We start from the raw sequence: 17,142 nt of genomic DNA, 5'->3' as shown, positions 1-17,142 counted from the left end.
ACCTTTAAAATTCTATATTTGTCCCATGAAGCCCTCTATGGCACTGGCCCGGAGGGTATCAAGTCACTTTTTCATCTTTATAGCCCCAGTAGATCTCTTCGTTCTTCTAACAAAAATTGTCTTGCGGTTCCCAGGTCTGCCAAGGCAAAATGGGGTGGTAGAGCGTTTTCCACAGTGGCGCCCAGATTGTTGAATTCTCTCCCTCCAGAGCTAGCAGGGCAGCCCTCTCTCTCTCTGTTCCGTAAGGCCTTAAAAACCTGGCTTTTTTCTGAGGCATATTTGTGAAGCTGCCCCCTCTGATTTGTGTGTTGGATGATCCGCTCTAGCTCCTTGATGTCCTTGGGCTAAGTTGCGCTTTACAAGACCCCATTCATTCATTCATTCATCCTCTGCAGTCTCCCGGTTTCGCGGCCATTTTGAGGTCTTCAGATTGCACGCGCTACGTCGAAATATCTTTCGATGTTATCTGCATTCGGTGAAAACACAAGAACTTTAGAAGCAACGCCTGTCAGAATAATATTTCTTGGGAACTCTCTTTGCATTAATGATGTGGTTCTAACTTACCGTGACAGCGCTAGGCAGGGCCCGGGAAAAGCGCTGAAACGACCCTACCCCACCCTTTGCCCCGGGGAGGAAACCAGGGCGCGAGGCCACGCCTGGGAGATAACACTCATCATAAGACCAGCATGTGGTGTTAGCGTGCAACTAATCATTTGCATGATTTTGCGATATGGAGAAACAAGGCCGGCTCTTCATGCTGCTTTGCAGACGGGCTCCGGGCCCTTGTGCTGAAGTCACTCTGGCGACAGCTGTTTGTACACAATCTGTCCAGAAAGAATGCAAACTGAAAGGCTGGGCGTCGTGTAGTGTCTGCTGCACGTTGCAATTTAATATCAGTGCATTTCATTTTAAACACAAGTTTAATCCACAAAATTGTTCGAAAATGCATAGGTTTCACCCGCTGGGATATATATATTTTTCTGAATAAGAGACAATGTACCATTTTGTGCACATGCAGCGGCCTAGCAAGGCGTCTGCGGTTAATACAAGCCTGATACAACTGGAGTGCAAAGGGCGCTCCACCGTCCAGGGGCCTGGGGCCACAGTACCCACTGTAAAGCCGAAAAGCTGCACCATGAGCTCATCTAAAAAAACATTTTACTTTTTGGAATAGATCTTAAAAGCGTCGGCGATTATTTTGGGCTTAAACTGGATGCATAAAACGACAAGTGTTAAGTTCAACAGCAAATATAAAAAGAATTATAAGGTTATAAGTAGGTGGGATTCAAATCCCTCAATATTATTGCGCAGGGTTAACACTTATTCAATGCAACATCAAAGTTGGATGTTAAAACCCCAACAAGGGAAGAGGTTGGTCATTCATTTGCCTGGAGGGGGGCCGGTGGGGACAGCCAGAAGGATCAAAAACGCAGCCTCGAGTGTCTTCCTTATATGGCGGTGGTTGCGTCCTTCTTATCATGGTCTTGGACTGCCGGCCACCTCCCCCCTTGAACACCGACTGAATTACCCAACTCAACCAGTCAACACATGGGGGTCTTTGGAAGTCAAGGGGGGGGTACGGGGCCCCCCCCCCCTGGCCGTATTTATTAAAATATAAAAACAAATAAAAAATTTTAATCAAATAAACATTTCTGACAATTATTAAAATGCACACTTTTCAGAAGATTAGATTGACATCCGTTTCGACATGGTATGATGGGCTAACCGTAACAAATAGCTAGTACAGCGTGTTTCCTAACGTAATCTAATCATCCTGAAAATTAAACTGCATTCTAATATTTTTATTATTTTTAATAAAGTCCTACGGCAAGGTCGCCAACCGGTGTCAGATCCTTTTACAGCTGCGCTCTCACGTTGAAGATGCGCATGCGCAACCCAGGGCACGTTACACCCACGTGCGCTCCCTGAACTCCATTTAACCATAACAGGAGGGCCCAGACACTCGCGCACCTTAGTGACGTCATAGTGTTGTGAGGGGTGGCTACCAGCCTGAGGAAAGCGTAGACTCCCTCCCCCGCACCCTTTAAATTACTGGATATCATATCCTGCCCCTGAAGTTCTGAGAGAGACAAATGGCCCCTCCCGCGGGCGGCCCCTTTCGTGAATGGGTCCGCCCCCCCGTAAGGACCTTAAAATGCTGCTCACCGATTAATGACCTTACCGCCAGACGCACACATAATAAATACGACATTGTTATTCTAAAAGGAAAAAAGGCCTAAGGATAAAATTGTTAACACACAGCAAAGCACAAAACATTTACATATAAAGTTACTCCTGTAAGCGGGAAAAAGGGCCTAAGGAAAGAATTAGTTAAATATCACGGCACTGCACCAAAAGTTTAAATCTGTTCTACCTTCCAGTAAACAGGAAATTCAAGGCCTACTGGATCAAGCCCCCCTTACACCTATATTCCGGCACATTGACAAACCTGATACTTACCATTTGCCAAGCCCCAAGGTCTGCTAATAAGGGATGGAGGGTGGGGAAAATTAAACGGTCCCACGGTGGGACGAGGAGCGAGCCTGGGAGCGCGGGCACAAAGAGGCCGCTTCCCGCGCTCCCCAGGCTTTTAACCCTTTCGCCGCCGCGACCCCGCCCCCTCGCCCCGGAAGCACACCAGTACTTCCGGGGCGAGGGGGCGGGGCAAGCGGCCCCGAAAGGGACGGGGTGTGGGAGGGGCCGGGCCCCGCCATGCTTGCGTGGGGGCCTATTGTCCCCCCCTTGTATCATGGTCTTGGACTGCCGGCCACCTCCCCCCTTGAACACCGACTGAATTACCCAACTCAACCAGTCAACACATGGGGGTCTTTGGAAGTCAAGGGGGGGGTACGGGGCCCCCCCCCCCTGGCCGTATTTATTAAAATATAAAAACAAATCAAAAATTTTAATCAAATAAACATTTCTGACAATTATTAAAATGCACACTTTTCAGAAGATTAGATTGACATCCGTTTCGACATGGTATGATGGGCTAACCGTAACAAATAGCTAGTACAGCGTGTTTCCTAACGTAATCTAATCATCCTGAAAATTAAACTGCATTCTAATATTTTTATTATTTTTAATAAAGTCCTACGGCAAGGTCGCCAACCGGTGTCAGATCCTTTTACAGCTGCGCTCTCACGTTGAAGATGCGCATGCGCAACCCAGGGCACGTTACACCCACGTGCGCTCCCTGAACTCCATTTAACCATAACAGGAGGGCCCAGACACTCGCGCACCTTAGTGACGTCATAGTGTTGTGAGGGGTGGCTACCAGCCTGAGGAAAGCGTAGACTCCCTCCCCCGCACCCTTTAAATTACTGGATATCATATCCTGCCCCTGAAGTTCTGAGAGAGACAAATGGCCCCTCCCGCGGGCGGCCCCTTTCGTGAATGGGTCCGCCCCCCCGTAAGGACCTTAAAATGCTGCTCACCAATTAATGACCTTACCGCCACAGGCCAGGTAGGTAACCGACTATCTGGCCCCCCCCCCAGAACACCCCCTTTCTAGAAAGGTCATACTCTCCCCGCAAAAACTTCCACCCATGCCAGGATGTTTCTTATAAAAAGGGCATTCCCCTCCTCTGTTAAGTGAACCCCGTCCCGCAGGTAGAAGTGTTCCCCCCAAATGCAACCATGAGGGATGGTCTGTAAGACCGGAGTCCTAAATAACCTGTCCAGCTTGTTGTTGACCCTTTTTAACGAGCTATTCAACGCGCTGACTGAGTTTCCCCCCCTCCATTGCATTCTTGGTATCAGTTGTGACCATACTATAACACTACCTGGTAACCGCTTTGCTAGCCAACCCGCTGCAGATATAATTTCTTCAAGGAGGACCCTTCTGCCCAGACCTGCCAAATCATTCCCCCCTAAATGAATTATTACCGCCGAGGGAGGTGTAGTATGTCGTGCTAGTAATTCCGACATATAGTCCCTGAACTGATTGAGGCGGAGCCCCCCCCTGCCATGGAAGGAGACCTTGCACCCCCTACTTTCCACCCTTTGTTTGCCTGAACCTGCAAGAAAAATTTGGTTAGCACGTTTGACATATGAATGCCCCACTACCCAGATGACCGCTGTCTTCTGTCTGTCCTCCTGGCTCCTCCATGATGTAGTTAAGTTGCCTAGATGATCCATGGGTAGTTTCCGTCCTGCGTCACAGGCCCGTGAAACTGTAAATAACCAGAAAAACAGCAGGTATTAGCAATATTCAACATGGCAGCAGCCTCACAACATGTGCAACCGCACGTAGCGTTTATAAGCGCTTGATGACCATCTCCCAATTCTTTGCACACTAGTTGTGGTCAAACCCCTAGCTGTTGCTTCCGTGGCTGCCCCTATCCGGAAGGAGTGTGTCCCAAACTCTTTGTGGTTATAACCAGCTTTTGCCATGCTCATGGCTAGTACCCTCTGGAATTGAAATCTGGTCAAAGGAGTCCCATCCCCATGCATTAGCAGTGACCCCACACACTCCTGCGCCCGCTGTCTTATCAGTTCCTCAACATGTGTCACCGGGCAGCAGGGATTGTTCCTCGCACGATGTAACGCCAGGCTTTGGCCCCTAGCTTCCTGATCAGTTTTAGACTTCCTGATGCTGATCCACATAGTGTCACCCTTTATGCTGATATCCCGTAGCTGAAGGCCGCCTATCCTATCCCCTTTGTTGGCCGCCACGAGTTCACCTATCCTGAATGCCCCATAGAAGGCTAAAGAGAAAGCAGCTTTAAAGAGGCCCACCTCAGACGTAGAGCTACATGTGTCCGGTAGCGCGAGGAGGACAGCTGATAGACGTTCAAAACCTATAGGTTTCCTAGCATCTGTGGAGGGGGGCTGCATGCGCCGCCAGCCTTTTAATGCCTTCTGGGCCTGGAAGCTGTTCGTAGGGTCCCTGCCCCCTTTTGCACGTGCGAAAAAGGAGATAGCGGCCTTGTGCCTGTTGGCTGTCGCCACCGTGCGCCCTTCCCTGTGTAAGTTACCTAAGTACCCATTGAAGCTAGCCTCCATAGTCCACCTACTCTCCCAGCCCTGTCCCAGAAAGTGACAGTAAGACCTGAACACCCCTTCGTATGCCGTCCTGGTCTTTGGTGCTAGGCTGGCTGCCACGAGGTCATGTAGTTGGGGGCACCAATTTGCCAAAGAATCGCCGGGAAGTGCGCCGGCGTTGCCTCTGCCTCCGGCAAGTGATCCCTGAACACCTGCATCTTAAAGCGAGAAAGGGCATCAGCTGCATTGTTTAACACCCCTGGGACATGTTTCGCTCTGAAAAGTACATTCCCTGTCATGCAACACAGCACAATCTCTTTGATCAAGCGTAAAATGAATGGACACCTTGCAGCTTGCTGGTTGATGCATTCAACCACTGACATATTGTCTGACCAGAAAATTACCGATCTGTTGGCCAACTCCTTGGGCCAGACTTTCAGTGCCACCCAGATTGGGAAGAGCTCGAGGAAACCAATGTTCACCGTCAACCCGCTCTCCTCCCACCAGGCGGGCCACTTCTGTGCCACCCATTTCTTGCCGAGGATGGCACCAAACCCCACACTGCCTGCCGCATCGGTCCATAAACCCATGTCCTCTGAGGAGACCGTGGGTGCACCCCACAGCACTCTGCCATTGAAATCCGCCAGGAATGCAATCCATATCCGCATGTCCTGGCGCACCTCAGCAGATAGCCGTGTCCGGTGATGTTTTTCACGAAGACCCTTCATGGCCTGTGCAATTGAGCGTGAAAAGGGGCGAGCCATAGGAATTACTCTCAACGCAAAATTCAGCTGCCCCACTGTCTGCTGCAACAGTCCCAAGTTCACTTTCTTCGCTTGCAAGCACAGACCTAGAGTCTGTTTGAATTTCAGGATCTTTTCTCCTGGTAATCTAAAACAGCCCTCAACAGAATCCAGCTCAATGCCTAAAAATTCGAGGCATGTTACTGGTCCGACCGTCTTCCCCTGCGCCAACGGGACCCCGAAGAGCGCATGAGCACGCAAAATTCCTGCAATGCTGACGCACACTCCCGTGAACCCGCCGGACCCAGAAAAAGAAAGTCATCCAGGTAGTGCATAACCCACTGGTGACCCGTACGCTGTCTAAAAGCCCATTCCAAAAATGAGCTGAACTGTTCAAAATATGCACATGAAATTGAACAACCCATGGGCATACACTTATCCATGTAGTACTTCCCCTTGAAGGAGAAACCTAACAGGTGCTGGTCCTCTGGGTGAACCGGGAGTAATCTAAAGGCTGACTCAATGTCTGACTTAGCCATCAGTGTTCCTGCGCCCAAACCCCTCAGCATGTCCGCTGCCTGATCGAAGGATGCATACTTCACAGAGCAAATTGTATCATCAATAGCATCATTCAATGATGTCCCCCTTGGTGCGGACAAGTTGTGGATGAGCCTAAATTCCCCTTGTTCCTTCTTAGGCACCACCCCCAGAGGAGAGCACACAAAATTCTGCGTGGGAATGACGTTAAATGGTCCCGCTACCCTACCCAAACGCACTTCTTTACCTATTTTGGTTGACACCAGTGTTGGATTGGCAAGGACTGACAGCTGATTTCTACACTGTGGTCTCCCGACATACCCCCCAGCAGGAATTCTAAAACCATGTGTGAAACCCTCTTGCAATAGCCTGGCAGAAGTGTGATTGGGGTACCTGTTCAGCCAGGGGATCAAAGCTGACAACTGAATGGGTGAATGCGCTATTAGGGGGTGGATCTTACTATTCAGGTTTCTTCCTACCCCTGTTTCCTGAACCACTGTTCTTATTGCGGCATGTTGTTTCTGGGTGGGAGTGGTGCCCACATATGCTGCACGCGTGCCTGAACTTACAGGTACCTGGTGCCCTGTGACATGTCCGCCTGTTGAAATCCCAACATACCCCCTTCGCCCCCCCATTTGTTCTCTGTTTTTGGGCCGACTCCCCACCTGGTGCTGATCGAAAGGGCTGTTGGAACGGCTGCTGCGGCCTGGGAGAATAACCTTTATTGGCAGCAGCGCTAGTGCTTGCCCCTTGACCCTTCTCGAATTGGTTGTGCCATGAGATAGAATCCACTGTGTCCCAAGACAAAGTTTTATTAAATTCCTTGGATTTTCTGAAAGCGATATCATATTCCTTCCATACATCCCCTGCATGATTCTCATGGTACATTGTTATTCTACTCTGATAACAGTTCATGGCAGGTTGCATTCCCTTAAAGCGTTCGCCCATGACTGCGCCGTACACTGCAAAAGCCCTAACCCAGTTGATGATGTTCTCCTCCACCCTGAACTTGTACAACTTCGCTCTCCATTCACTGGGCAACAACATATCCTTTTGTGATTCAGCATATTCCCATTCCCTGTTATCAACCAGCAGTGAAAAAATATTGACATACTTGTCAGCCCATATCATTTCCTTCACACTCTGTGACACATGCTGTGCTAAGCACTCTCCCCTAGAGGGCAATGTTCCCTCGCCCAGCAGTGGCTGTGCAATCTCCTTACCATTGTTGTCGGGCAACGTTGCTTCCGCGGCCTTGGCACCGCCTCCTTCATTCGCTGTACCTGTTTGGGGAGAAACTGGTGCAGGCGGCGTGGCGCCCCTACCACTAGCCAACAATATCTGAGCCACCAATGTTTGTTGCTCTGGTGTAAGGGCTGTATTGACCGGCAACGCACCCCCCCCTAACCATGGGAGAATAGCCGCCACCTGAGCTGCCAGGTCTATTGGCATTGGCCCCGCCGCGGGGACGGGAGTGGGGGCCCCACCTAGGGGCATTGGAGCATGAGGTGGCACGGCGGGTGGCGCTGGTGCTGCCACCGGAATTACTGGCACACTTGGTATTGCCACTGGTATCTGTGGTACCGGGCCTGGGACGGCCAACGGGACCTGGGGTGGGGGGATTGGGACAACAAGGGGTACCTGGGGTGGTGGGATTGGTGCAACAGGAGGTAAACTGGGGGTAGTACCCTGTGGCTGACCCCCAACCCTCTTATTTCTTGCCCGCCTGGGTGGTGTCACAAAGACGCCCCTTGGCTTGGGCGGTACTATAGTCCGCCTTGGTCTACCAGATGGGCCAGCCTGGGCATCCACCTTAGCCCCCAACTCCGCCACAGTCTTATTCAATTTATCAAACTTCCCCCACCGCTTATCCATTGCAGACATTCTGCGCATCATTTTTTGGAACATTCGCCCCACATTCGCCTGTCCACTTCTTTGAGACATATTGATGAGCACACCGTGCTCCGTACCTGACCCAGTTGAAGGTGCCCGAGCCGGATCACGCGGACCTAGGTCCTAGGCTTGCTTCCCTGGAATGAGAAAGCACGTTATCACCTCGTAAAGCACGCAGTACCAGCAATCAGAACACCCCTGTCAGTATCCCAACCAATCTTAAACGCTTCGCTTAAAGATACTTTGTCTTGAGAAATGTTAACCCAAAATACTTCAGAAGTGCCTCCTTGGTCACACACAATAAACTTGCAGATACCTGTTTAACCCCCAGCAGTCCAAAGAGGTATAAACTTCCTTCACCTGTTACTCGGTAAAATACCACTACCACAGTTAAGTAACACCCGAATAATTTAAATCTTGCTCCTTGTAATATTTGTTAAATATTCAATTCATTAACATGCAACTAACAGTTGAATAGCTCTCTCATAACTTACAATATATCTGCTAGTTAACAAACCCACTCAGTTTTGTCTATTGACCGAGTGAATCACCTTCACTGTTTTTATCTTAAGAGCACGTTATCAAACCGTGAAAAAACGTCTCCCTCTAGCCAGACGCTCACTGGTCTCCCCTCCACCTTGTGCCCCACGTGTCCCGGCTTTGCCTCGCGCTAAACCCACAGTTTGCTTCACCCCAGGCAGGTCATGCGATTTTACACAATCAGTACGGCGCTTCAATAATGCTCTCCACAAGGCACCAAGCAGGTTAGAAAATCGAGCGCGTTTACCAATCGAGCGCGTTTACACAGCGCTTTCATACAATGCAGACAAGCGGTTAAAATCTGAGCGCGTTTACCCTCCGTTTGCACCGCGCTTACGAGACCATGCAGATGGCAGGCTAACAGGTAACAATGTGAGCGCGTTTACACAGCGCTTCCAACACAATTCTTTGCCGGCAGACACTACACGTGCTCGCGCCCCTTGCTGGCTTACCGGTGATGGCCCACGTAACTCTCCGGCACCGGTCGCAGGTGACTGGCTGCCCGCCCGCCCCGACAAATACCTTGTGCTCCGATGTCACCGACGATCACAGCTCCGGTGTCACAGCGCTGCACCTGACGATCGACGGTCCGCTGCTCCCTCGTGTCCGCTCTCCCTGTGCCGCTCTCCCTGTTACCGCACTCCCTGTGCCGGCTCCGTTCTGCGTCGTCCTGAGGATCCCCGGGCTCGCCGCGAGTGGTCACTCTACCGCTCCTTCCTCCGCAGCTAGGGCTCCACAGAGCGACGGGGGCAGCAACCACGCAGTCTGAAAACTGTTCTCCGCAGCTAGGGCTCCACCGCGCGTCGTACCTGAAATAACAAAGAGAAAATTAAACGGTCCCACGGTGGGACGAGGAGCGAGCCTGGGAGCGCGGGCACAAAGAGGCCGCTTCCCGCGCTCCCCAGGCTTTTAACCCTTTCGCCGCCGCGACCCCGCCCCCTCGCCCCGGAAGCACACCAGTACTTCCGGGGCGAGGGGGCGGGGCAAGCGGCCCCGAAAGGGACGGGGTGTGGGAGGGGCCGGGCCCCGCCATGCTTGCGTGGGGGCCTATTGGCCCCCCCTTGTATTTCTCTTCTGCCCACTACATCATATAGAATGGGGCAACGCGTTAACCTAATTAAGCCTCTGATGTCACTTTGAGTGACTGCATCTCCCTATTTCACAATGTTCACATCCGCAAACAAGGTAGTTTAGTTCCCTTTAGTGCAAGTGTTGCCTGACGTGACAGTAGGATGCATTTGAAGTGAGCACAGGGCACATTCTAGCTTTATCAGTTCCTGTCGCCTTCCAATGCGGTTGTAAACTCTTTTTGTAGTTTACTTCTGCTATTTTACAGCATGCCATATTGTGTTCCTGGACTCAGTTTCAACAATGGTTCTTTAATAAACTTTTCCCAGTTAGAAAACCAAACGTTATCGTTTTTTATTTGCAGCACACTTGTCACAGTTTTATTTAAACCTAGGTGGGGTGTAATTTGGGTTTAAATCCAATATTTTATACTGTGATCTCTTTTTTTCCTTTCTTTCTTTCTCAGTTTTCTTTTTTTCTTTCTTTACTTTTTCCTATCTTAGGGGCACATTAGGATCGCGGATTTCCCGCATCCTCCGGGCCGGCGGTGAGGATGCGGGAAAACCGCCGGGGAGGCACAAAAGACCCACCGCCAAATTAGGATGGCGGTGGGTCTCAAATTCGGTCCGCAGCTTTTCCGCCGCGGTCGCCTTCCGACCGCGGCGGAAAAGCTCTAACATGGCTCTAACATGGCTGGCGGTGTCTTTCAGACACCGCCAGCCATATTAGGATGGCGGAAAACAGATGCCTTTCCACGGCGGATTCTCTTTTCTTGCCTTCTTTCATTTTTTTATTTCTTTCTACCTTCTTCTTGCCTTTTTCCCTCTTTCCTTCCTTTTTGTCTCCCTTTCTTCCTTTAACCTGCCTTTCTTCTATTATTGCCCTTTTCCTTTCTTTTTTGTATGCCCTCCTTCCTTCTGTCTACATTCCTTTCTTTTTTCTTCCTTCCATCCCTTTTTACCTTCTTTCTAAAGGCCAGGTTAGCAGCCAATGCCAGACCAATGGCTTTTTTGTCTGTGTTAGACGAGATCTTTTGATTTTTTCTAAAAGTATGTATAGTAGAGTTATAGAAGCTTTCAGACAGACTTCGTGATACTCTGTGATTGTGTCATTCACATGTTTCTTCCACCGACTCCAGCATTCATCAAGGCTACAAAGTTAGCCCACCTGACTTTACTAAGAGTTACCTCATGCTGCCCTTTCACAAGGAGCACATTCACAGGCAAGGTGGTTCCCTTCAGTCTGGGGTGTACCATGGTAATGTGTGCTTTTTTAAGACCAAAACAACCTTTTGCCTTTAGCCAATGTTTTTCTTTAGATTTAATGAGGACCCAGGAGCGTTACGAACAATAAAGTTTTACAAAACCCATGACAAAAAAAAAGAATTGCAAAAAGGTTGGTGGCGAATGCCAGACCTATTAGCTTTGCCAAATGCTTGTTTGATACTGCCTGTGAAAGGAAAGAACCAACAGGCGAGCACATCCACATGCAAGGTCGTTCCCTTCAGTGCGGGATGTACAATGGTAATGTGTACGTTTTTAGACCAAAAACGCTTTTGCCTGTAGAGAATGTTTTTCTTTAGATTGCCCAGCAGCGTCATAAGTAATAAAGTTTTGCAAAACCCATGAGAAAACATAAAGGAAACGCTATAAGACTGGTGGCAAATGCCAGATCTATTAGCTTGGCCACTGCTTGTTTTGTATGATACTGCCCGTGAAAGTAAAAAACCAACTGGCGACGTTGGGAGGAGAATTGCAATGTTTAGGTCAGTTTGTATTTGGTGGCACAATGTCATAAGAAAGAAGAGAACCAATACCTGTAATCTGTAATCAAACACAGACATTTAAATCTGATTCGTTGGCCCTCTAGTAACTAATAGCAAGTGTTTTCAGAATGTAACTGGGTGTTCATGCTTGTTAGACCTGTCAGCCTTAGGGTGGTCTTCCCTCAAACCTTTTACCTTCCTCCTCCATTTTTTTCTGATCTTGTTTTTACTGGCCATAGGACTCTGAGCACCTTACCACTACCAACCAGCACTAAAATGCATGTGCTCCCTTCTTAAAACCTGGTATAGTTGGTTTATATCCAATTAGCATATTTAATTTACTTATAATTCCCTATTAAAGTGGTACTACATATACAGAAGGCTTGTAAATTAAATGCTACCAGTGGGCTTGCGGCACTGATTGTGCCAGCCATTTAGGTAACCCCGTTAAACATTTCTCTGGCCTGCCATTACAACCTTTGTGTGCGGTTTTCAAACTGCCACTTCAGCACCATTTGCCAGGACTAAACTTTCTTTTCTAATACATATGTCAACCCTGCGGTAGTCCCTGGACAGTCCAAAGAGCAGTGTGCATTGTACTTAAAATGTAGGACATATACTTTTAAGGTTTATATGTCCTGATAGTTTTTCACTATTGCAGGGTCTACCTCTCTCATAGGATAACATTGGAGTTTACTTATTACATCTAATACTCAGCAATTTCCAAAAGGGAACATGTAAACATTTCATGTCTGGTGTCTTTGGAATTGTAGTGAAAATCCCTTTCTTGTGGTGAAGTCTCATTAAATTTACAAGTTAAAAAATGCCACTTTTAGAAAGTTGGCATTTTCCTGCCTTCGCCATTTAGCTCATGTAGCCTGCCTCTGGGCCAAATGACTGGGTGTAGCTGACAGTTGAGCTTTGTGTATTCCTCCTAGAAAGCTACTAACAATAGAGAGCTTAGGTGTGCCTGGATAAGCCATCTCTGGAAGGATGGGAGACCGGAGTTGGCACAGCCCTACTTACACTTGAATAAGCTGCATCCTACCTCCACACAAACAGCTGCATACCCCACGTAGTTAGTCTAGAGCCAGAGTAGGGGAGGCAGGAAACATGTGCACTTCAACTGGAAACCTCTAGAACCTTCTCCCACTTCTAAGGAGGCATTTGGTATAAATATTAGACCTCAGACACCAAATCTTCAGTACACACTCTGGACCTGTGGAAGAATCTATCATAAAGGACTGTTGTGATATTGAAAGGACTTCTACTCTGCTGGACTGCTGACCCAAAGGACTGCTGCCTTCTATGCTGACCTGCTGCCTGCTGGCCTCTTGCCTGGGTGAGAAGGACTGGACCTGCAACCTGTACTCAGGAACACCAGAATGACTCCAAGGGCTAGTCTCTTGTAATCAGCACCTGGAATCTGCAACTCCGCAATCTACCTTGCCAAGTGGTGCCACCCCAGTCCTGGACCTTTGGAAGTGGGTAAGAAGGTGCTCTGTCAGCTCATCTGTGGATCTAGCTGTACTGACGCATCTCCTCTGCTACGTGGTGCAACCCAGAGCAGCACCGACATATCACCTCTGCTGCGAGGATTCTCCCAGCGCAAGAACTCTACATTGAACCCGCAGCCCACATCGGAACCCCCGCTATGCAACACACCCCTGACGCAGGCACATTTCTTGTTGATGGCAGCCTCAATGACGATTCAGGTTCGCACATTGCAGCCTCACAGCTCCTCTAAACCGATGCATTACCTTGGCTGCGTACCGCAACTTCAAACACCAAAGTTCGCATTACAAGCCCTCATCAACCTGATCCTCGATGATGCAGGACCTCACATCACAGCTTTGCAGCCCTTCATAACCAATGCATCGCCTCGGCCGTGCAACGCATCCTTGATGCAGGACCTTGCGAACTCGGCAACCAGGATTTAAAGCTCTCTTCTTCAAAGGGCCTAACTGGGTCCCTGTAGCCTACCCACACTCCAGCAAGGTTGGACTGAACTTGTGACTTTGTCCCATCTGAAGCAACCAGAACAATCCAATTGGTGCTTTGTGCATTTTGGTGCTATCTTCACTGAAATCTTGAAAGCTACATATCTCCGGTTCTACAGATGAGATTTTTGCCATTTTGGTCCCGTTGTATTTATTAAAATGTACTCCTTGGTGTGGGGTCATTATTGTGGTGTGTTTTCACTTTGTTAATGTTTGGAGTGCTACACAATTACTTTACACATTGCCTCTGAGTTAAGCCTGACTGCTCTGTGCCAACCTACCTGATGGTTGAGCACAGGCTAATTTGGGGTTTGCTTGTGACTTCACCCTTTCAAGGTTTGTGGTTCTTGCTTGAGAAGGGTTTCACACTCCTTAACCCGAAACCCAATTTCTTACAATACTCATTTTTTTATATTAAAAGTCAATAGGGCTGACTCAGTTGGAATATTTGGAAATGTGCTGGCCAATGGGGCCTAAAAAATCTGCCTTAGTAAAATCACTGCTCCAGCAAGTGAGGTTTAGTGGTTGGTCCTCAGGTACCATGTGGTGCTCTTTATTATATTCAAGTGGTAATCAAACTGCTGTACCATTGTAGGAAATGTTTGTTGCTAATAGAGTTAAGTAGTGCAAGGCATGGTAGAGTTCCATGATTATTTTTGAGTGATCAACCACAGCCTACTAACGCTTAATTGCATTCACCAGGATGGCTTGGTCAATTTTGGAGAGCCTTGGGTAGAAACAAAAAAAGTGTCCTTACAGTAACAGCTCTGTGTGCTTGACAAAAACAACCAAATATGTTTGGCATCGTCAGTGGTCTCTTAAAGTAAATGCAAAGGATGCAGACAGATGGAACAAATAATTTTAGGGGTTTTGCAATCACTCAACTTTGATACCCGCAACTGGGTACAGCTATACTGGCAGCAGGCTCAAAAGATCCCTAGAGCACAGGTACAAGAACAGTACCAGCTTTGGCAACCTCCCCTTTACCCCAGCTACTTCAGCTCTTCGTGGTAGGCCCAAATGCAGGGTGATCAGTGTGACAAATGTACTTTCTTATGGCGCAATCACTGGCCTGGTTTTCGAAAACTAGTGCATAAATTTGGAGCAATTACAGAATCAGACTTGGAAAACCTATAAAATGGATTTGAGAGTAATTGCATATAGTGTGTTGATACTTGTGAAGATGACGTGGCACTTCTCGATGAATTCATGATTTGGGGCTCGAAAAGTATTGGCAATGAGAGCCTATTACTGAGTCCATAATGTTATAGTTTTCAATGAGTTTATCGTATGGGTGATATTAAAAAGCTTGAAATTGTGAGTTGATTTACAGTGCTGCAGGTCCTAATTCAATAACAGGATTTCAAAGTTGGGGTATTTGCCCAAGCACTAAAAGCATACCTCGCGCTATTAGCCTACAAGTTTACCTTAGGTAAAACCTGACCAGGATCTTGTTGACAAATAGCCACCATTGTGAAAAATAAAGAATGCTAACTTTAAGATCTAGGTTCACATGTATCAAATAAGCTTTTTGCGATTACTAAATAACGATTTTTACTGAATGACTATTAGGGAAGCGCAAAATGCTATATATGTTAGGAATCTCCAAAGGTTTTGCGCTTCCTAAATATTACCAAAAAGCAATTTGGTAAATAGCAAATCTCTTTTAGGTAATATTACTCCATTCGTTCATATGGGCGGATAGGCCCATAGATGCGAATGGTTTTGTATTAGCTAATTTGCGATTACCTAGTTGGCAATCGGAAATTAGGGAACGAAATGCCAAGAGTGCCAGGGGGCTAAGGCACCCCTGAAACACCCTCAAAAAAATATATGCACGTGTAAAGTGCACACATGCCCTAAGGGCTTGTGCGCACTACATGGCACTTTGAAAACTGCAGTTTTGTGCATTTTTCAAAGTTTGCACATGATTACCATAGACTTGTAGTCAATGGGAATTGCATTTCCCTAAATGCACAGTTTGCATCTGGAAAATACTTCATACATGTGCTAAGGGAATCACAATGTGCGATTGCCTATTTGTAGTCACAATTTTAAGTAATGGCAATTTTTGCAATTATCTAAGTGTGACTACAAAGCCTGTCATACATCATGAAAGGCTATTTTGCATTGGCACACGGCCAATTTTAACAAATCGCACTGTTTGGGACTGAACAAACTTTCACATGTGGCCCCTAATGAATAGCCATTTTGTTTGCTTATATCATGCAGTACTTATGGACCTTCGCTTTGGTCTCACAGTCCTGAGACAGCGCTGTATGCCACCAGACGACTGAAGAGCATCAAATCCTCTTTGCACAACCCTAGCTCATGTGTTGCCTCTGAAAGCAATTGGCAGAAAAGATGTGTACTATTCCCCAGGCTCTGAGGCTGGCGCTGTTCCAGAGTGCACAAAATCTGAATTTCATTCTATTTGTGAACAAAAACAACCTTTCCTAAAAGATGTGTTATTAAATTCTGAGTTCAGGGATACTAGACTCTTATGTCCTATCTTGTTCCTATGGGAAGAAATGCTGGTAGCCACTGTAGCCAGCATACCCCATGTTAACCTATGGAGCAAGATAGCCTTACAATAGTGAAAAACGAAAATGTCTGTAATTCACTACCAGAGCATGTCGCCTGCACCAGTACATGCTCTACCTTTCACATACACTGCACCCTGCCCAGGGGGGGTACCTTGGGCCTTCCATAGGGGTGACCAATGTGCACAAAAAGGGAAGGGTTAGGCCTGGTCAGTGGGGACACTGACCAGGAGGACATGTCAGTTCACAGACTGCACACAGGCACTGCGGTGGCAGGCCTGAGACACCATTTTGGGGCTACTCATGTGGGTGGCACAATCAGTGCTGCAGGCCCACTAGTAGCATTTGTCATCACCAGCCCTGGCACACTCAGTGCACTTTACTAGGGACTTCTTGGTGATACAAATATGCCAATCATGTATATCCAATCATCATAACAATTTACACAGGGAGCACTTACACTCTGGCACTGATCAGCAGTGGCAGAGTGTCCAAAGCATCTAAACCAGCAAAAACGAAATCCAGCACAGCATCAAAAATACAGGAGGTAGAGGCCAAAAAGACAGGGGAAACCAAGCCAAAAATGCCAGGTCTAACAGTACCTATTCATAATCAATGACGTGGACTTAGTATAGGAAATACGGATGATGTCCAGGCTGGCCACCACTTGTTACACCTGCCTTTGAGAGACGTTGGCCTTGTTCATAATAGAAATCCCTTCATTTTCTTTGGAGAATTGTCGGAATTATATGGACATTGTAACCAATGTTCCCTCTAATTTTTTGCCTCTGTGTGCAGCAATGGAGGGTCTCTGTGCGCTGCAACCATGGCTATGTGCGCCAGGAACCGAACCTCGCGTGTCTGTGGTGCCAAATGCCACTCGTTTTTGGTGCCCTCTGTCCCACTCGTCTTTTGTGCCTTTCTGCCCTCTGTCCCACTCGTTTTTGGTGCCCTTCTGCCCTCTGTCCCACTCGTTTTTGGTGCCCTCTGTCCCACTCATTTTTTGTGCCTTTCTGCCCTCTGTCCCACTCGCTTTTGGTTCTCTTCTGCCCTCTGCCCCACTCGTT

Source organism: Lissotriton helveticus, chromosome 9 (assembly GCF_964261635.1).
Source record: "Lissotriton helveticus chromosome 9, aLisHel1.1, whole genome shotgun sequence".
In the NCBI taxonomy this organism is placed as follows: Eukaryota; Metazoa; Chordata; class Amphibia; order Caudata; family Salamandridae; genus Lissotriton; species Lissotriton helveticus.
Note: the sequence above shows the minus strand (reverse complement) of the source record.